At 36.4% G+C, this 22,098-nt stretch overlaps 1 protein-coding gene across 3 annotated transcripts in view; it reads right to left on the reverse strand.

Moving 5' to 3' along the window:
- KITLG (KIT ligand) overlaps positions 1-22,098 on the reverse strand; it is a 107,649-nt gene that overhangs the window by 7,916 nt on the left and 77,635 nt on the right. For 2 of the 3 annotated variants that reach the window (XR_014295396.1, XR_014295397.1), the window contains one exon: positions 14,973-15,376. The gene's annotated coding sequence lies outside the window, so the exon portion shown is untranslated. Of the gene's footprint in view, positions 1-11,154; positions 14,786-14,972; positions 15,377-22,098 lie in introns of those variants that run through there. The other variant, XM_082636876.1, reaches the window with a different exon arrangement.

Consider the following 22,098-nt stretch of genomic DNA (forward strand, 5'->3'; position numbering starts at 1 on the left):
TTGTGTTTCTAACTTCATATTGTGAGGTTTTGGAGTATTCACTGAGAGCAAGATAGAATTCATGAGATCACTGTCTTTGTGTTAAAAATTTCATAACAGCATAACTAGGTTGCTGGTTGTGTACAGAAAAATCCAGTTGTTACTCATCTTTACTGTACTTCATGTATAAGAAATTCATTCATGCTGCCCTGTTTCCAGTGTTAGAAGGTATTTGATTCATTGAAATTCTATGTGCCCACAATATATCCGGAACTGTGATAAATGGTTGAATGGATAAAAAAGAAGTCTCCTAGAGAACTTTTGTTTAGGTCCTCTTTGAATTGTGATTTCTAATACTTGCCAAGTTGTTTTGTTGGAATTAACTTTTAAAGGATAGTTTCAAAGGGTAATATTCTATGCCTCCCAAATTAAAAATCCATTAGTTTGTGACACAAAACTAAAAACAATTTTCAAGATCGTAGTAAGTCAAAGAGGTTAGTGCTGAGAAGGAACAAAATGACAGCTAAAACAGAATCGACAGTTCTAGAAATAGAGCCAAAATACACATGGGAGATTTAGTGTGTGGCAAAGCTGTTATTTCAAAGCAGTGGGGAAAGATCAATTATTTAATAGGCAGTGTTGAGACAGCTGGCTAGCCATTTGGATGAAGATCAAGCTGGATCTCTATCCTAGAGTCTAATAAATTCTTGGTAAAATAGTGGTTGAAAATAATAATAATAATAGAAAAACAAACCCTAAAAAAAGAAAAAAAAATTTAGAAAAAAAATTGGACACAGTTTTATTTATTTTTCTTTATTTAGGATCATGTAATGGGCAAAATCTGTTTAAACATAAAATATCACCTATAGGCTATAAAGAAAAGGAACTGGCAGAATTGACTACATAAAAATTTAAGGTATCTATGAAGCAAGAAGTATCATAAAAATGTCAAAAGCAAAAAGACAAACTGGGAAAATATTTGCTGAACATATAATCAGAAGGCTAATTTCCTAGATATACAAAAAATATTCACAGACCAATAAAAAGATAAACCTGAAAGAAAATTTGGCAAAAATATAAATAGAGAGTTCATAGACAAACATAAATGACCAATAATTATTTATGCTACAAATGTGCACTGAAAACCTACATATGCCAGGACTATTCACAGTGCTTGAAATATATCAGAGAACAAAATGGACACAAATTCTAGTGCTTCAGCACATTCTGTCATGAGGAATGGTAGTGGAAAAGACTATAAATAATACACCTAATAAATAATTATATAATAGGTCAGCACCAAGGTTCCCAAACTGTATGCCAAAGCATCTCTGTAATTCAGCAAAATGACAAGGACAATGGAGGTTATCTAAATTTTCAAGGGGAACACAGCACCATCTATCAGACAAGGTACACATTACTACAGCTTAAAATTCATGAGTTCATGCCAAATTTCTTTTAGTGGCATCACATCTTCTCAGAGCCAGCATTTTAGTGGTTGCTAAAATAGCAAACTAACACTTAGCAAAAATCAAGGTGCATCAGGAAATGAGGGTGGTGTTGTCCATTATGTTTCCAAGTGTTGACAAGCCATTCAAGGCCCAACAGGTACACACATCATATTAGTAAGTAAGAATAGTTAATTAAGAACAAAGTATAAATATTATTTTCTTTTAACTTATGTCTATTACTTTTTCAAATGGCTATTAAGTTGTTTGGACTTAACTATTTAATAAATGGAATTGTTAGCTATTTCTTTTGGCTAGAGGGACTGTGAAAAAAAATTATTAAGAGACTAAGGGCACCATGAACTGATAAAGTTTGGGGACCTCTTTGTTGGAGTTTGATGAAAAAAATGCAGAACACAATAATTGTCCTGAGCACTGGCGGTAGAAGGGGGGAGATTGCTATTTGAAATAGGGCTGATAGTTTGACCTTTGCTGAAACATTTGGGAAAAGCCTAGAAGAGATGAAGGAGTGAGCCACTGGGATCCATACCTGAAGGGAGACTGTTCCAAGCCGAGGGCACAGCCAATGCAAAAGTTTTTAAGTTTTAAGATGGGAATGTGCTAGGAACATCCGAGGAGTTTAATATAACTAGAGCAGAGTGGGTCAAATGCAAAGTGGTAGGAGGTAAGGTCAAGTAAAGATCAAGGAGGAAAGTTACAGGGGCCATTAAAGAACTTTGCTCTGAGAGAAATACAGAATCATTGCATTTTTTTTTTTTTTTAGAATCATTGCATTTTAAAATAAGCTTTAAATGTACTTATATTCCAAAAGGAATGAATAGTTTAATGAAAAAACAGTTACATTTGACTCTTTTGATATTTTAATAAGCTCTATAGCTTTTAAAGTTGAGATATAGAAAGTTTGAACAACTATTGTATGTATTTCAATATTCATTTTTTTAAATTAATAAATGTATCTACTTAGCTTTGTACCTTTGAAGGGAATCATTTAATGACATCATTGTTTAAAATGTAAAGCTGTCCTTGAGAGTATTACAGGCTACAAATCCTTCTTTCCCCACCCCATTTTCTCCTACAAAAGAAATCCTTCCAGTAAGTAGTTAAGCACAGCAGTGCCCAATTTTCTATTTAAAAACAATTGTGCATAAAGAGTAGAAGAAGATAATTTATTTTACAGTAGTTTTCACCATCAAATACCGAAAGAGAGTGAATTATTTTTAAACAGCAGTCTTTCAGGTTACATTATGTTCTGAAAGCTTTTAGGGGGAGTGTTATGCTGACACACTTGAAAATATTTTAGATGACAAATATTTTACATTATATGAATATTACATGACTATGTTTAATTATACACATGATTTCCTTTTGCCTGAGATTAAAATCCTAGAGAGTCTTTATGACCCAATGTAAGTACCACACTTGAGTGAGTTCATCTCAGAATGAGAATTATTAGGGTTACTTACGGACAAATAGGTACTAAAATCACTGTTCATATACAAAAAAGAGCGATATACCTTTAGATGTACTTAAATCACAGCAGAATTGTTATTAGTATAAAATTTATCCTGTTGGATAAATAATTTTTAACTGTAGCAAACAACACTAGTCATAGAATAATTTTCAATTAATAGAAGTATAAACCTAGGGTATAATTTTAATATTTCCAAGACTTTATTTGGATAATAGAAACAAAGAACTCCTTTTAAAAACATCAAGTTGGGGCTTCCCTGGTGGTGCAGTGGTTGAGAGTCTGCCTGCTGATGCAGGGGACACGGGTTTGTGCCAAGGTCCGGGAAGATCCCACATGCCGTGGAGTGGCTGGGCCCGTGAGCCATGGCCACTGAGCCTGTGCATCTGGAGCCTGTGCTCCACAACAGGAGAGGCCACAACAGTGAGGGGCCCGCGTACCACCAAAAAACAAACAAACAAACAAAACAAAAAACCCCATCAAGTTAAGCAGGGGTTTCTGTGTTTTTTCTCTTGTTTTTGTTTTTGTGGTAAGATCAGAAGTTCAGTTTTGGACCTTAACTTTGAAATTACACTCAGATATCCAAGAGATGGATCTGGGCTGGATACATTAATTCGGTGTATTTGCTATATCTGTGTTACTTAAAGAAAGTAGATTAAATGAGATAATCAAGAAATGAGTGTATTCTGACAGAAGAGGGCCAAGGACTGAGCCATGGAGCACTCCAACACTGACAAGACAGGAAGAAGATGACGAAGGAAGAGAAGGAGAAGGAGTGAATAGGAAAGAAGACAAAATAAGACTGAAAATATGTACCAGGGAATGTACAGCAAATGAGGATTCTGAACTGACCAATGGAATTCATTGAATAGAAATCTTGATAAGAACAGTTTCACTGGAGTAATGGAAATGAAAATCTGATTGGGTTTAACAAAGAATGGAGGATTTCTACTCTAGTAATCCTATAGGTAAATTGGATCAACCCTCCAGATAAGGCAAACAAACTAGACAAAATAGTAAAAAAAAAAAAAAACCAACTAACCAAACAAACAAAAAAAACCAAAAAAGTTTTCCAGGGGACTGGTGAGCTAAAAAAGAAAACTCAGAGAGATATGCAAAGCATTCAGTGGAGCCTTTTTCTCAGAGCTATCTACTGATAATGGAACTGCCAGCTAAAAGATTAAGAAGCAAAGTAGAACTTACAACAAATTTTCAGGGCTGGTGGACAAACATTGGACTCAGGGTTTGCCAGGGAGTATGAGCCCTGGTTTAAAAAAAAAAATCCTGGACATTGAGTTGGGATCCTGAAGATGATGGAGTGAATAGGAATAGATGGACCCTCCCAGGGATCCAAATTTAGTTTCAGAAGATCTCAGTTTCTCATTAAATTAAGGCAGGGGAGGGGGCTGACTTTGCCCCTCAGAGAGTATTTGGCCATATCTGAGACATCTAGTGAGTAGAGATCACAGATGCTGCTAAACATCCTAAAATACAACACAAAAGTATACAGTTAATGGCAACAGTGCTGAGTCGAGAAACTGGATTAAGGTGATCTGGAGTTGCTAGTGCCCCTAGCTGCCTCTGGACACTAATAAAATGTTCTTGGGATGAAAATAATGCTATTCTGGGACTCAGGCTATATGTACAATTGGTTGTATACAATGTCTAGTGAGAAGTCAGAAATAATCCGGTACATGAGGAGGTAAGACAATGAGATCATAATTAAAAGGAACATGTATGAAGACACAAAATGAAATTATCTCATGAATTTTATATTTTTAACTTTTTCATTATGGAACATTTCAAACATACACAAAAATAGAAAAGGTAGACATGAAAGAAAAATGAACACATGTATTTATCATCCAGGAATGACAATAAACATTAATTCATAAATACTCATCTCATCCATCTCCAGCAACACTGAATTATTCTAAGAAATTTTCATAACATTTCAATTTTATGTATTTCAGCATGTATTTCTCAAAGATAAAGAGTATTTTTTTTTAATATATGTTATGGACTAAATGTTTGTGTCCCTGCCCAAATTCATGTGTTGAAGCACCAACCTTCAACCGGATGGTATTTGAAGATCTGGCCTTTGGGAGGTGTTTAGGGTTGTATGAGGCCACGAGGGCAGGGATTCATGATGGGATTATTGCCCTGAGAAGAAGAGACATCAGAGAGCTTATTCCCACTCTTACTTTCCCCCCATGCGCTTGCACAAGCACACACACAAAGAGGTTATGTGAACATACAGCAAGATGGCAGCTGTCTTCAAGCCAGAAAAAGAGCCTTCTCCAGAATCCAACCATGCTGGCACCCTGATCTCAGACTTCCAGCCTCCAGAAATGTGAGAAAATAAACTTCTGTCACTTAAGACACACAGTCTATGGAATTTTGTTATGGCAACTGAAGCTGAAGAATCCAATATATAACAATAGTACCATTATCACACCTTAAGAAAAAAAAAACCTTTTAATATAATTCATTATCCAGCAAGAGTTTTAATTTCCTGAATTGCTTCATAAACTCTCTCTAGTTGGATTGTGAGAATTAGGACCCAAACGTTGTTCTCAAGACAAATCTACAAAACAAATATTTGGAGAAGTTTAGCTTCTTGCTTTTTCCTTCCAGAGGAGGCAGTTATCTCCTTCTCCCACAGGTAATTATTTAATTTGTTTTATGATTTAACATTCTATATTTTAAATATAAGCAAAGATACAATTATATTCATAATACCTTCCCATTTCTAAGATAAATAATAGTATATTTATATTTTCTTTAACTGCTTTTGATGTGATACATTTTTTTGTTACAGTTTGCTTCTTAACCTCATAGTAATTTAAATTTATTTCCTCAATCATCTTTATTCATTTTACATCTATTTAAGTAGTTTTTCAATTGTTTAATAAATAAATACAAAAATGACAGAAAGGGATCCTTTGTATCTATTTTACATGTTTGAATCAGGAGTTTATAATTTCTCAATAGTTTTTATGAACCATTCCAAAATATCTTTCCAAGTTGGAGTTAAATGATGTGTCTGAATTTTATCAATTTTTTTCTTCTCATGTGTTTTGACTTTTTGTTTTTAATCTTTAAAAAATATATGTTAGAAGTCTTTAAAATGTCATTATGTCCCAACAGGCTTACACTGGGGAGGACATCTTGTTACACAAAAACACATTAGAAGGTCCAAGTTTTCATGTGTTTAAAATACTCTATCAACAAGAGGACCCTGAAAAGAAAAAATATTAATAGTTGCAAAATACCAAAGTAATCAGCAATTTTAGGTACTGTGTAACTGCTTTTACTCTGATGAGATTAAGGGAATGAATTGAATAGGATACATACTCTATGTTCTTACATGTGCTTTTAAAAAAGTCCTTGCAGCTGCTCTGTAAAAGACACTGTTAAGTGAATGATAAGACAAGCCACAGACTGGTAGAAAATATGTGCAGCAACACATATTTGACTGAGGTCTTGCATCTAAAATATGCGAAGAAGTCTTAAAATTCAACAATTAAAAAATAACCCAATTTTAAAATAGACAAAAGATTTGAACAGACATCTCACCAAAGAAGATATACAGATGGCAAATAAGCATATGAAAAGATGCTCATTTGTCATCAGGGAACCGCAAATTAAAACAACAATAATATACAATTACCTACCGATTAGGATAGCTAAAAAAAACCAAAACTGACAGTAACAATGGCTGGCAAGGACCTCTTACTCACAGCTGCTGGGAATGCTAAATGGTACAGCCACTTTAGAAGACAGTTTGCACTTTCTCACAATCCTAAACAGTCTTACCATACAGTCCAGCAATTGCACTCCTTAATATTTACCCAACTGATTTGAAAAGTTATGTCCACAAAAAATTGAATGTTTATAGCTGCTTTATTCATAATCACCAAAAACTGGAAACAACTAAGATGTCCTTAATAGGTGAACGGATAAACAAACTATAATACATTCATACAATGGAATATTATTCAGTGACAAAAAGAAATGAGCTGTCAAGCCATGAAAGACATAGATGAATCTTCAATGCATATTGCCAATTAAAGGAAGCCAGTCTGAAAAGGCTACATATTGTAGGATTTCAATTATATGACATTCTGGAAAAAGTAAAAACTATAAAGACAATTAAAAATCAGTGGTTTCCAGAGGTACAGGGGAAGGGGAAGGAAGACTGAGTATGTAAAGCATAAGGGCTTTTTTTTGGCGGTATGCGGGCCTCTCACTGTTGTGGCCTCTCCTGTTGAGGAGCACAGGCTCTGGACGCGCAGGCCCAGCGGCCATGGCTCACAGGCCCAGCCGCTCCGCGGCATGTGGGATCTTCCCGGACCGGGGCACGAACCCGTGTCCCCTGCATCGGCAGGCGGACTCCCAACCACTGCACCACCAGGGAAGCCCAGCACAAGGAATTTTTTTAGGACAATGAAACAATTCTGTATAATAATATAAGGAATTTTTTTTAGGACAATGAAACAATTCTGTATAATAATATAATGTTGGATATACAATGCTATGCATTTGTCAGTGTCCTCACATACAGATTTTCTGGTTCTATAAACATGGCAATTTTGTTAAATTCTATTGTGTTTCCTCACCATTAAGAGAAAAAGAAAGTACGGTTTGTTTATAGATGTATACTCTGCCTTACTGAGTATTTTCTGGTAAGGAAATCTGTTTTGGTGAGGCATTAATAAATCCTGATTCTTTCATTTACAATTTACAGGTGACTGTGATGATAGTGAGAATTTTCCAAAAACTGGCTTCTGGTTCCATTCATTTTAAACCTTGTTTCTCCTCCTTCACCCACATACTTCTGGGGCCAGGTTCATAGGACACATTCACCAGGGCATCATGACACAGCCTCTGACCACACATCTTTGGGTCATGATGCCCTAGTGAATTGGTGCAGTGGTCAGTGGGACAGTTGCTGGAAGCCATTTGCCACACAGAACATCTACTAATACCTAAAAGATAAATGGAATGACTGTAAATTTTACAAAAATATATTTCTATGTGAATATATTGCTAGGCCCCCTGCTATGACTTATAAAAGACCTATGTAAGTGAGGACCAAGCATTTAAGCTTCTCCAGCTTCACAGAAAATCAGCCTCCAGGTGCTAGGAGTCTTTGGAAGTTCCTTTAATTTTTTTCACTTTTCAAGGTGAATAGCAATCGGGATTGCTAACAGTGAGAATGGGGAATGAGGTGGATGGTTTGGGAGAGAAAATAATATATGAAATAGCTATGAGAATGGAAATAGACTAGGGAAATATAATTATTGAGCAGCATTAGGACCCACCTGAAGTTCATGGGAAGGAATTTATAGAGAAACCAGTAGGCATGATGGTATACTGTACTGCAGCCATGTTTAGCCACACAAGTATAGACAAAGAGTGGGTGGAGAACTGGATTTGAGCAGGGGCATCATTTACCAAGCAAATATTAGGAAGTGAGGGGGATCAGGGGAGAAGAAGCTGTAAGCAAGAGAATGATTCTAATGCTGGATATGAATTTTAACCTGCATTAAGAGAGGAGAGGGGATATCAAAGGTTGACAGTTAGTGGATAATGGTAGAATCAATAGATTGACAGGCCTTGTGGATCAAAGGATCGTTGGAATTGAATCCATGAGAGAGTAAACTGGAAAGATACAAAGTGGTGGCAAGAAATGGGATGCATGGAATTGAGATATGGATGAGTTGCTGTTATTGGAAGTGACAAAGCCTACAGGGTGCATCAGACTAAGTGGCTAGGGTGGTGTTGAGGACTGGCTCACTAAGAGAGACATTTCAAGGACCAGAAAGGACAGGGTGTTGAAAGGCTCATTTATATGTGTATCATAATCCCAAGAAATAAGACAGGAGTACAGATGAGTTGAGTGACAGTGACGTAGGTGCTCATACCATCAAGAAATGAAGGAGAAGAACCTGAGAGTTAGTACATGAAAGCCACAGTGAATAGCAGTGGGTGTGTAATCTGATAACATGAGATTCAAACCTGGGAGGGGTTAGGGAGGGATGACCCAGAAGCAGCAATGAGGACCAGAGAACCCACTGCCAGACCCAGTGACAGTTATGGAGGAAACACAGCCACCAACTGAGAGGGCTGAAGAGGCAGACATATCCTCAAAAGAGAGCCTCATTTTCATTTTGAAGGAAAAGTTCTAAAAGTACATTGGATTTTGCTAAGTATGGACTGGAATTCCAAAAGGCACACATTAGAGTACAATTTCAATGTCCATCTATAATTTCCTGGCTATGGTAGTGGATAAAGGTTTATCTGGGCTGATGCAGAGTGTTACACATTCTTCTAATAAATGGGAAAAGTAAGGTTAGAGAATAGTATTACATAAATATGTATGTACACATAGTTTTTCTGAGGGTTAACAAGAAATACCTGTTTTCCTCTGGAGGAACGAACTTAAATGTTGGAGGGAGAATTTTACCTTTATTTTATACTCTGCTGTAGTACAATATTGCAATGCACGATGATGTGAGACAAAATATGAATACTTATTGGGTCTTTGATATTAAGGAATTATTTTTAATTTTTCTTAGGTGTGACAAAGGTATTATGTTTTAAAATTTATAATTTAGAGATACGCATATAAATATTTATAGATCAAATATTTGTAGGTATTAGCCTAAAAATAATATGAAAGGGGTGGTGGGTAAGGGGTATAATAGGTGACTTGGATAAAATAAGATCATTCAGCAGTTAAGTAAGATTGAAGCTAGGTTATGGTTACATGGAAGTTCATTACACTACTCTACTTTTGCATATATTTCAAATTGCCTATGATAAAACGTTTTAGAAAATAACTTTTAACTTATTGAACATTGCAATAGGTAATATCTACTCAGATCAAATTTTGTTTCAATTCCATGCTTTATTATTGCATTAAATTTGGGGAATGCAATGATATAAGTCTTCATGGTCCTAGTCCTCATGTTGTTTATAACTTAAAGGGGAAAACAAACAATTAGCAACCCCCTGCCCCTCTCCCAAAAAAAATTATGAGATGTGTCGAGGAGGGCCTTATAAACCATGTTGAGTTTGGGTTTGGTACTGAAAAATAATGAGAAGCCATTTCAGTGTTTTAATCAGAGAAAAGTATTATCAGTTGTCTCCATATTATTCACTCTAACATGAGGAACTGATTGAAAAAGGGCTAAATAGTAGAGGAGTGCGATCAGTTACAAGGCTTTTATCGTCTAGGCTTATATTGATGGAAGTTTGTAATATAAGGCGTGCGTGAGCAGAGGAGGAAAAATCAGCAAAGAAACTGAAAAGAAATGGTGGGTGAATAAGTGTGATGTCATAAAGCTAGAGGATGTGGTCTCAGGAGTCCAATACCAACCAGGGGATAGGTGGGATGATTATTTATTGCCTAAACCACAAAAGCCATAATGGTGTATGATCTTGCCATTCCATCCCTCTTCTCAGAAACACGCAATGGCTTCCCATGGCCCCTAAGAATAATCTGCCCTCCTTGTGGCATTCAAGGCTCTGGTCTCACCTCACTGTGTATCTCTTTACGCACTGTATGCTCAGGATTGGATCTGATGGGATAAGTTGAGAAATTTTAAAACTTCTTGCTTTGAAAACACTGCTCAGGCTGGGCATAATTATCCTTCTTTATCAAAATTTCTCTTCCTTGTAAATCTTAGCCCAAACACCAACTCCCCCATGATCATCCCTAGTCTATCCATTTCTTCTTCCTGTGTGCCCCAAGCACATTAACTAGACCGCAGTTTTGCACTTAGATAATTACCTCACTGGCTTTATGCAGTTGACAGTGGTTTTCCTATCTTCTCCCCAACTAAGTTAGAAACCCCTTGAGATCCAACAATGTATTAATTCAACTTTACCTTCTTTGATTACTTTACCTATCTTCCTTGATTACTTAACCAATACATATTTATTGGAATAAAATGATTTATCTCCTTTTGTGCATATGACAACAAAATCTAGATTAATGATGTTTTCCATAGAAAACTTTGAGTTTAGCTTAAATGCTCAACCATGTTATGAACATGTGTGATAACTTTAAGATAATGACAGGGCAAATTTGAGTGCATAAAATTCTTTATTTAGAACAATAAAGTATGTGTATATATAATGTAATTTCAAATTCAAACCTGTATAAAAAAGGGTCAGGACATAAACCTATTTTAAAAAGTACACATACAGTACATACACATACACATCACATTTTACAACCTTTTTTATTTAACTTCAGTCATAATAAAACTATAGAATAATGTAGACGTACATTTACATTACAATATGCAAACTCCAATCTATGACTGAACTAGCAATATATCTGTGCATCCATCTAAATGTCTGAATACTTTAAGTCCATTGATTTACAAAATAGTGGCAAGTGGACACTATAATCACACATTAATCCTTAGAATATAGGAGAATAGGGTATTTTGATTGGAAATTTTTATTTAGTGAGTCATAGCTCAGCAATCAAGTAACTGAAAATACTATGTTTTTTAGTTTAAACAATTTTATTTTAAAAAACAACATAAGATGTAATTGGAGACGGCGGTTATAAATACATGTACAATGCTTAGGAAACATTTTAGGATCAAGAATATCCATTTTAATATGGATTATTTCTAAAACAGTATCTTGTTAGGAAATGAAAGTACCATTATTTTATCTTTACAAACAAAGGCATTTCCAGCAACACCATAAACTGTGATCAAACACCACAAATGAACTGGTTGGAATTTCAATCTGAATGTTTATATTTTAATGTCAATTTCAGAATAATACTGTTTCAAAACAAGCTGGCTTTCTTTAAAATTCTTATCCCACTTTCCAATTCTGAAATATAATTTATGGTTTACCCAGCTCCAAATGGATTCTAAAGTATCTTTTTGCACTTAAAAACTTTATGAGCATCTTACATCTGCTCTTAGCTTTTAAGAAAATGAGAGCATTTAAATGCTTAATTTGGTACACTTCCAAATGTTACACACATCTCATCTTTTCCTGGGTAAAATGTACTCTTGGTTTTCATTCCTCAGAGGTGATCCAAAAATGTTTACTTAAGCAAAGGAAAAAGCCATCTCTTGTGTAAGTGGTTATCGGACTCACCCTACAGGAGACTGATTTTCACTTTTACGAATGGACCCTATTTACATTACAAACAAGAACAGCCATAGCTTTTTATGTTCAAACTGCTTATTCACAGAGATCAGAGTTGGATATTTTATATGCGATAGTTTCAGCTCTATTTTATCATCTTTGTCAGTCACATATCAATAGGTTTCTCTCATACCTATGGTATGACCTGACTTCACCATATAGATAAATAAAAATTGAGAGCCAAAGGGCAGTGATTTACCAATACCTGTTAATGGCAGAGTGGAAGCTCCTGACAATTTTTCCTAACATCCATCCCACTATGTCAAACTGCCTTCTTGAAAAATATATTTCTTAGTTAAATTAGAATAGGTAGGGAATGGCTAAAAGCCCCATACTGGAATTACATTTTGAAACCAGAACCTAGCTTCAGAAAAACATTAAGACCTATCCATGAATTCTGAGTGGATTTTTCTATTAATTTAAAACTTCATTTGAATTAGAATACCAAAATATGCCACAAAGTTTCTCCAAAGTACTTTAATTCTTACTAAAAGCAGATATTTCATTGTGAACATACTTTATCATACATTGTCATTTTTCACATAGTTAATCCTTTTCAAAGAGAATAGGGTACTTGTTCTATTAAAGTATTGAAAAAAATAACTTGTGTCTGACTCATTAGAAAGTGGCTGTGTGGTAAGCACATCAGATTATAATACAAAATCAAGCAATGCTATGATATCACAGGGCAGGCACCGTTTATCAGTGCTAGTTTCTCTATAGATTTGGGTTCTACCACAGAGGTACAAAGCTTAATTATACTTTACACTAAAGTATAATTTAGAATCTGCAGACTTCTGAAACCATTTTAAAAGACAATTTTGAAACATTACAAAAGAGAACTATCAGATACATGGCACCAATTTAAAAGGTGATTTCACAGTTTAAGATGTCAGTTGTGAGTTTTCCATGATTTATAAAGGATGTTCAGAACACATATTGGATAAAATAAAGCAAAGACTATTTTAATCTCCAAGTAGATATGACAGTTCATTCCCAAGCAACTACCAACCAAAGTAATGTTCAGCGTTTTTCTATTGTTCGTGTATTTTACTGAATTTTAGTGTTTTAAAAATTGGTAATCCACACAACTCTCAATGAACCAATACATTTAATTAGGCAGAATACAGCTCCCCTCACCTACCATGCCAGATTTCATAACTTGCTGAATTTATTTATTTAACCCTATCAATTAGGATCATGTCCTTGTGTGTTAAAACCCAGCTACCAGCTTTGAGAACAGAAGTACATCTATTATACTCTAAAGCTCATTAGGCAGCATTTTTACATACTTACAAAAACTGAAACCATTGCTGAAACTATTAGATTGAGAAGTATCAATCTTCTCAATCGACACATGACCTACACACATACTCATGTTAATCTATGTCTATTTTCTTCAAAACAATCAATATCACACACTGAGACAGGTCCTTTCAGCCATTAAATTGATCTCTGGTTTTATTATATATAATCGGTTGTACCATGGGATGTTTGAGGGACTGAATAAATTAATGCAGCTTCCCAAAGCATCTGGGTTGTATCTTAGAGACATGACTAGTGTTTGAGGAACCACAGCACTTTAGAGGACGGATCGTAGAAATCATCTGAGCTCTTTGGTATAAGAAAGAGCAAAGGCCACTTACTAGAGTTGTATTTGAATTAGCTTTGAACATCAGCTAAAATCCAACTCTACTAGAAATTCTTGGACTTTTGAAAACAAAGGAAAGAGAGCAGTGTTTCATGCCCTTCTCTATCAATCACTGCATTGAAAACAGTCATGTGACGGTGATAGACACGGCAATGATGTTATCACAAGGATCAAGTTAGAATGGAAAGCTTTGGATTCCTTTATGTATACGTTTGTGATATATTAAAAGAATCTTCATCAAAATAAACCAAAAGAAATCATTCTTTGACCTTAGTCAGATGTTCCTTTGAAATAAAAAAAAAAATGGCAAGGGAAATTCACTTAATGTCTTACAAGTTCTGGTTTAAAAATGCAATGTCCATCTTGGGAATTCCTGCCAAGTTCACTCAATATGACAAAAACGCTGTCGCATATTTTAATAGCAAACTGACATGCGTAACTATATAAAGCTTTCTTTTTTTTTAAATTCATAAACCTTAATGAATACAGAGTGCCTGATTTTAAATAAATGGATCCTTTAAACAGATAATGGTGATTATACTATAAATAACTAAAGTTTCCTGATCCCCTGCATTCTTGTAAAAGCCAAGTCACCTAGTTTTCAACACCCATATTAGCATGTGAGTGTGGTATCTAACCATAGATACTAAATATCATAATTTATATTTACTCTCTCCCACAGCAGAAATTAAAAATGCGGCCTCCATACATTCAGTGATTTCACCTAAGTCCCTTTACATAACTCTGTAATAGTTTTAGAATATAAACATTTTGTAATATAATTTGCAAGCACAATTTGTACAGGCCATAGTGGTCAAGGGCAAAGGCTGACTTCACCAGGGGTGCCAGATGCCCTCCTGGGAAGACTGTTCTGCTGGGCAGTGTCCACAGCTTCTTCGTGTGATGACTCTTTCGGAGTCTCTCCTCTGCAAAGGCATCGCTGTTGTAATTCAGTACTGGCTCCCCTGCATGACTAGAGTCAGACAACCATGTCCATTTGTCTAGTGGGATACGGGTGAGCACACTCTGTGTCAGAAAGAGACCAAGCTCAGACCCACATCATTCATTGATCAGTAGCTCTAAGGCTGACCTGCCCCTACCCCCACCCTCTTTTCCCACTGCTTTCTAAATGAACAGTGGCTGATGCTACTGAGTTTTTGTTTTTTGAATTTTTTCTAGATCCCTTTGATAAAAATGATGACCCCCCCACTACCCAGGCTGAAATCTACTTGCAGAGACCAAGATAACTATGAACTGCAGGTTGTAACTGTAAAATAAAGCTATGTGGTTTTTCAACAATTAGACGTTTCTGGAGGCATGCAAAATGGTACGTGCAGTCTGGGACACGTGCTTTCTCTCCCAACATCAGCTGCAAGTTCTAATTGAGACCACAGATCCCCCAGGTCCTTAAAATAGAGTCCTGCTCGGTGCAAGTTCTTCTTTACAGATGATTAATTCAGCGCCAGTTTCACAGTAAAACACTTTGTTCCAATTTCTGAATCATCCACATAGTCATGGGTAGCAAGAACAGATAAAGATGCGGTCTGTCACTCCAGACAGAATAGAAATTTTTTTAAAGCTGCTTCATTTATGAAGCAAACATGAACTGTTACCCGCCTAGAGAAGAGAAGAAAAAAGAGAGATGATAGCATATCTGCTTTCTGCCTTCTTTTCATTCTCAGTAGCTGAATGCATGTGACTACGGAATGAGTAATAGATTTACAACGTATGCTTCACTCACACAGCCTAAAATAACTTGACAAATGTTTCCTAGATGCAGTGATCAGTCACTTGCTGATCTCCCCAGTAACATTTTACATAATCTGAAATGATCTTACTGTTTACTGAGTGTCTCTTCCCATTAGAATGTAAGCCCCATGAGGAACATAGAGCTTTTGTTTATCTTTTTCACTGCTGTACTCCAACACCTAGAACAGTGCCTGGTACAAAATAGATACGGGTGTCCCCTGCTTTTCAAAGTTCCCTTTATACCACTTTGCTTTTACAAAAGACCTACTTCAGTACCTGTTTTCGACAAATGAAGGAAATCCAAAGAGGATTTTTGCTTTTATGAAAAAAGGCAAAAAGAGACCGTGGCATTCAGGGTTTGTTCTGCAGTGAGCCTACAGAGGCAGCGTGCACCGGCAGCAGTGAGTGGCACCGCCAAGTTCCTTCCCCGGAGCTACACTCAGCCTCTCAGCATAAAGCCACCATAGCTCTGAATTGTGTCTGTGAGCATCTGTGCTTTACATCGATTTATTTTATGCGTCCCATTAGCAAGATGTATCCTAAGGTGATTGCTTCTTTGCTTTAAGCCATTTTGGTTTAAGACAGGTTTCATTGGAATGCTCTACTTTTGCATAGCGCTGGAGGAGGCCACTTGTACTCAATAAGTATTTCTGGAACATAGAGTGATGAATGAATACCCTGTGGCTTTCACAGCCCCAAACACACCACAGATTATCTCCAATTCTGATAAGAGGGTTATCAATCTATGTAGCCTTGAATTTCTCTAACAAGGCTGCGAAGAGCTTGTAAACAGGTGGTGAGGGGAGAGGGTCTGAAGAACAGTGGCGGTGTTCAGAGTGGAGAAGTGGAGACTGATGGAGTGGCATGAAAGAGATATCTGGGACAGGTGGAGAGGCTGATCAGAGGCCACCCACAAATGACAGCCTCCTAGCCACAGATCAGTGCCAGTATCTTGACTGCCTAGCTAGGTTCTAGCAATCCCTTCTCCCAACTGAGGAAATAGCAGCAGTAAGATCTCCTTCAGTAGTGTCAGCCAAAAAAACAGAAAGACAGAAATCCTGGCACCACATCCTGACAAAGCCTCTGGGGAAGTTCATTTGGCCTCAGCACAGCTCACTGTACTTGCTGAAGCATGAAAGCCAGACTCTGTTTTAGCTTTTCAGTGCTGGTGTTAAACCACTGAGCTTTGGACTCAGCTTTCAGATTTTTCAACTTTCAAGTGAAGTATTTGTACTGCCTTGTCTTTTTTTTTTTTTAATTATAGGCATCATTTGCATGCTATCTTCAATCACAACCCCTAAATAAATGTGTATTTTGCATTTAGTTTCTTTCCTATTTTGTCCTTATTTATCAATCCGAGAACCAGAGATCACTGGTTTTAAAATGTTTGGGATCATTACATAGGCTATATATAAAACTTTATAGTATGAGTGATAAGAAGCACAGTGTTTTCTTCCCAGTAATATGCTAAATGTATATTATATGCTAAATGTATATTCGTATATATACAAAACGTATGCAATCGTTAAATGTAATATATTGAAAATGTAAATATATAAAATGCAATAATATACTAAAAACCGTATTACATGACAATTTACCAAACAGAGAACTCTAAAAAATAGAAAACCTGTATTTAGGAAAGCAGAATTAAATACTGAAGGAAAAATTAACAGGCGTTAAGAGCAAATTTCAGAAATGCAAATTACCTAGCAGATATTTTAAAAATAAAACTTTGTTAGAAAAGCAGAAAGAAATCACAAAAAAGCAAATATATATATATATATATATATATTTTTTTTTTTTTTTTTTTTTTTTTTTGGGAAAAAGCTACAAATAACTTGAAACTCTAAACGTAAGCACAGAGAAGCAAGATGGGAAATCTATTCTGATTATGTCTTTGGATCATCTAGCAAAGAAAACAAACTTAAAAACCAACAAGTGGTTTCCCATAGAACGAAACTACCATTTTTATAATAATACCGTGGATTCTGGCAACAACCTCATGAAATAAATAGGGTGAGTATTATTATCCTCCCCCATTACATTTGAAGAATCAGGGGTTAAAAGACAACTGACTCATCCAGGAATCTACATCTAGTTAAGGTGCAGATTAGACCCAAGTCTAATCCCTTCTAATCCTCTGCATCACAATGTATCTAGAGAGAGTAAGCTCCAAACCAAAACCTTCAAAGTTCTAGAAATTCTTAGGAAATATGTGGTAAAGAGTCAAAGATCTGGCCATTGGTAACCAACCATTATTGAGTCCTGTGCAATAAATATCCCAGCATAACTTGCCCTCATCCCTATTCCAATTCTAGGATCGACTTTCTTCTGTCTTAGATCTACTGTAAACTTCCAGGTTGTGTTTCTTTTATGAATTTCTCCACCAACCTAATTATAATAAGAGTTACTTTCTAGGGATTTCCCTGGTGGCCCAGGGGTTAAGAATCCGCCTGCCAATGCAGGGGACATGGTTTCGAGCCCTAGTCTGGGAAGACCCCACATGCCGTGGAGCAACTAAGCCCGTGTGCCACAACTACTGAGCCTGTGCTCTAGAGCCCACGAGCCACAACTACTGAGGCTGCATGCCACAACTACTGAAGCCCACATGCCCAGAGCCCGTGCTCTGCAACAAGAGAAGCCACTGCAATGAGAAGCCCGTGCACCACAACGAAGACCCAACACAGCCAAAAAAAAAAAAAAAATTACTTTCTACACTTACCATGCTGGCATAAGTCCCTAAACACAGCCATCTCAGTATCTACAAACTCATGCTATTTACCGTCAACCAAACTGGGCCTTCTCCGTGATTACACAGTCCTTCTCCCAAGGTCTCAATTAAAATTCTTTGTGGATGACTTCCCAATCCCCAATCTATTATTTCCAGCCCTTACTGCACTCTGAATTTCCAGTGAAGCATATTTGGTCACTGGTTAATAATTACTAACGGCTCCTTCTCCCGTTTTTTTCTATTGGCACTGCCATCTGGTTAGTCCCATAGGCTCCAAATCATCCCTGATTACTGTCTGTGATGTCAAGCCTCACATCCCATCAGGATACTAGGACTTATTCTTTTATTGCAGTGACTCCAAAATGGCCTATGCTTTCCTATTTCCATGGCTGTGACCCTAGTTCAGGTTGTCATTCTCTCACATCTGTTTTGAAGATTGGCCTCCTAAGTGGACTTCTTGACCCCAGGTCACCACTCCCGTCCATCTGGCCACACCAACGTCTGATTACTTTCCTAAACTTCTGCTTTGATTGTATTACTCACGTCTTTTCTAAACCCTCCAACAACTCCTTATATTACTCAATAGAGTGTAAGCCCTGTACTTGGAATTCAGACCCTGTTTCAAACGGATGCCCATCCTTTCTCAGCATTTTAACCCTTTATGTGTACTTCTACTGGAGTCCAGCTGTACAAACTCTTGAATACAGGCTGTACTTTCGGCTCCCTGATTTAACTTATGCCATTTGCAGTATCTGGATTTACCCCTTCCCTATTGCCAGTAAAATTTTAGCAATCATCCAAGATCCAGTTCCATACAAATGTCACCTCCATCACCCATACAATAAAGCCTTTCTCCGAGTGATTTCTCTCCCTTGTTAAATAAGACAATTGTATATGGGTGGTACAATTCTATGGGATGCCACCTGTACCATTCATTATCTAGAGCTATGTTCAGAGGTTGTACATCCTGTACAACCATATGCAGTGGCTTTGCCTTTGACTCCTTATTGCATTTCTTTGTCAGCTCCTTTTGTTGTTTTTTAACCAAAAGCTCCTTTAGTCTGTTTTAAAATAGGTTATTATGCATACGTCTTATCTCCTTTTGTAGGCCATAAGCAATTTGAGGACAGAACTGGGTTATATTAAGCTTTGCATCCAACAATGCACGTACTAGAGCTTGTTGGTGTCACATTTGTGGTTAGAATGAAGAGTAAAATTGGGCTATGATCTACTCTATTTCTTTCTCTTAAACTGTGCTACACGCAACCCAATAAATGAAAAATTCTCCTGGGATGCCACATACGTATACTTGTCATCAGCTAGTTGACTAAATACATTTTTAACTTTTTGCAGAGGTAATTTCACGTTTGATGTCAAATAAACACAGCTTTTGTATATTTTCTCTTAGAGGCAACTTCTTTTGTTTCTGGTTCATTATCTACATTCCTTCCTTGTATTTAAAATATCAAATCCTCCTCTTCATTTTCCAATTATAGGTTGGAGAACTATTCCATATGTTTTCTATTCTAGTGTTCCAATATTTGTCCTGGTTTAATTTGTTTTAGTTCGTGAAACTTCTATTTCAGGGAGAAATCCTTGCCACAAACCTGAGTCATTCCTTATATTTTCCCCTTTTTTTTGTTAAGCAAGAAAATGACTATAATCCAAATTATATCCAATTTTTAAAATATATAATTACAACTCCACATTTCATTTCTATCTTGGTACTTTTTACTACTGTTCTTCTTATTTCTTGGCATATTTCCTCTCCTACCATGTCATAGTCTGTTCTCCCAAGCCTTTCCCTCCATCACATCTCTTTCCCCAAATTATACTCAAATTTCCTTGGCAGGTTTTGCCAAACCTCTGTTGGTACAAGGAACAGGCTTTCTCTATACAGTGGGTACTCAATAAATGGTTACAAATGATACATATATATTTTGACTTCGGGGTTTGCAGATTCATGATAATGAACTGCTTCTCTTTTCTTCCTTTTATCTATCTTGCCCTCAGTATTTGAATTCTTATTTACTTCTACCTACACACATCTATTTTTGTTTTTACTCCATAAATTTTATTCTCACGTTACTGCAATTCTCTGAGCTATTCATCCATCTCTCCATTCATTTATTCAACAGATACATTCATCACTTGCATGTGCAAAGTGTAAGCTATATAGTTTAATGGGATTCCAAAATGAAATTCAGAAACTAATCCTGTCCTCTAAGAGCTTATGGTTTAGAAGAGGACACAAAACGTCTATGTAAGTGGCTGTAAGTAATGTCTATGTAAGTAATGGTAACTAATACCATATTAATACTGTATGAAATGTAATACAAAATATAATTAGAGGGCCATAAAAGAGAGATTACTTTCATTTGGGAAGTTAGCTTTTTGGAGGTGGTGGTTCTGAGCTGAGCCTTGAGAGAGCCTTGCAGAGATGGTGAGAAGTAAGGTCACCTATTTTACACCAGCTCCTCAATGATATGTGAAGAGTTTATTTCTAAACAATTTGGGGCTTCTTTAACCTGTCTAATTTCATTTGTTTAATTATATGAGTAATATTTCAGATTTTAAGAAAAATAATTTAGCCATTTCCCATATGACTGTATTCCCCCTTGCTGTACATACTTTGCTGTCCTACTGACCAAAATCAGCAAATTAAACACACACATACACATACAAGATAAAAATAAACCTTACTGCACTTTTTAAAAGATTGTTTTAAAACATCTTATTTTATTGCAGTAAGAACACTTAACACAAGACCTACCCTCTGAACACAGTTTTAAATACACAATGTAGCTTTTTTTAACTCTAAGCATTATGTTGTATAGCAGGTGTCTATAACGTATTCGTCTTGCAAAACAAAAAGAACCTTAAAAAAAAAGGCCACTTCAGCAGAGCTATCTTCCTTACCACTTGGTAAGATTTTCATTTAGGGTTTATTTATTCACTCAGTCACTTCAACAGACATTTATTGAGCTCCTACAGTGCTTAGGCAACAAGTGAGGTACTTGTGAGTAGATATAGCAAGGACCAGACAGACTCACTTCCTGTCCTGGTATATTCCCTGACTAGTATGTGTAAGTTGCTTGACTATAGCTGCTTTAAAATGCCATCTTTCTTTCTCCTAGACAAGTGCCCTGGGCTTTTCCATCATAATCCATTTCCCAAATGTCACAGGACAAATGCCACAATTAAACACCACATCACCTACGTGCCAAAACAGGATTCCAGTGATGCCATCCAAAAGCAAACCACAGAGAACATTATTTGAGCCTTTCAGGTTCAATTAACCATTTAATGTGTAGTTGGTGGATGTCTGGCTTAAGGGAAGTGAAACAGCAGATGGGGAAAAAACAGTAGGTTTGTACTGGGATTGGAGTCAAAGAAATATGTTTCTTGGAATAACAATGATTTCAGCTTGGGGAATATTGCACCTGAAAATAAAAAGGGTCAAGTGAAGGGTTTATTCCTTTACAGTGTTTGACAGGAAACATCAGCCTAGAGAGAGCTAGGATGGGAGCAGAAGAAAGAGAGGGTGCTATTCGTGCTCCAGACATGGTGATCAAGGGCATGATTCAAGGCAAAAATGAAGTCTGGGTAATAGCAGGGTTAAAGTGTTAGAGGCATATGCGACATAATTACTATTATTATAGGATGTTATTTTGGGCTGTTGAAAAATGATGTTTGATAAAAGTGAGTTCCTGGAGGAGACAAGAGGCTCTGTGACCCAGTTTCCCTGGGGAAGTTTCAATCTAGAGAGAAATCTCTGAATCTGGGACAGAAGGGAAAGCTGGAAGGACAGTGACCTGTAAGGAAGAGGTGAAGCTCACCAGAGACCATGTCTATA

Source organism: Mesoplodon mirus, assembly GCF_964341445.2.
Source record: "Mesoplodon mirus genome assembly, chromosome: 11".
NCBI classification, from domain to species: Eukaryota; Metazoa; Chordata; class Mammalia; order Artiodactyla; family Ziphiidae; genus Mesoplodon; species Mesoplodon mirus.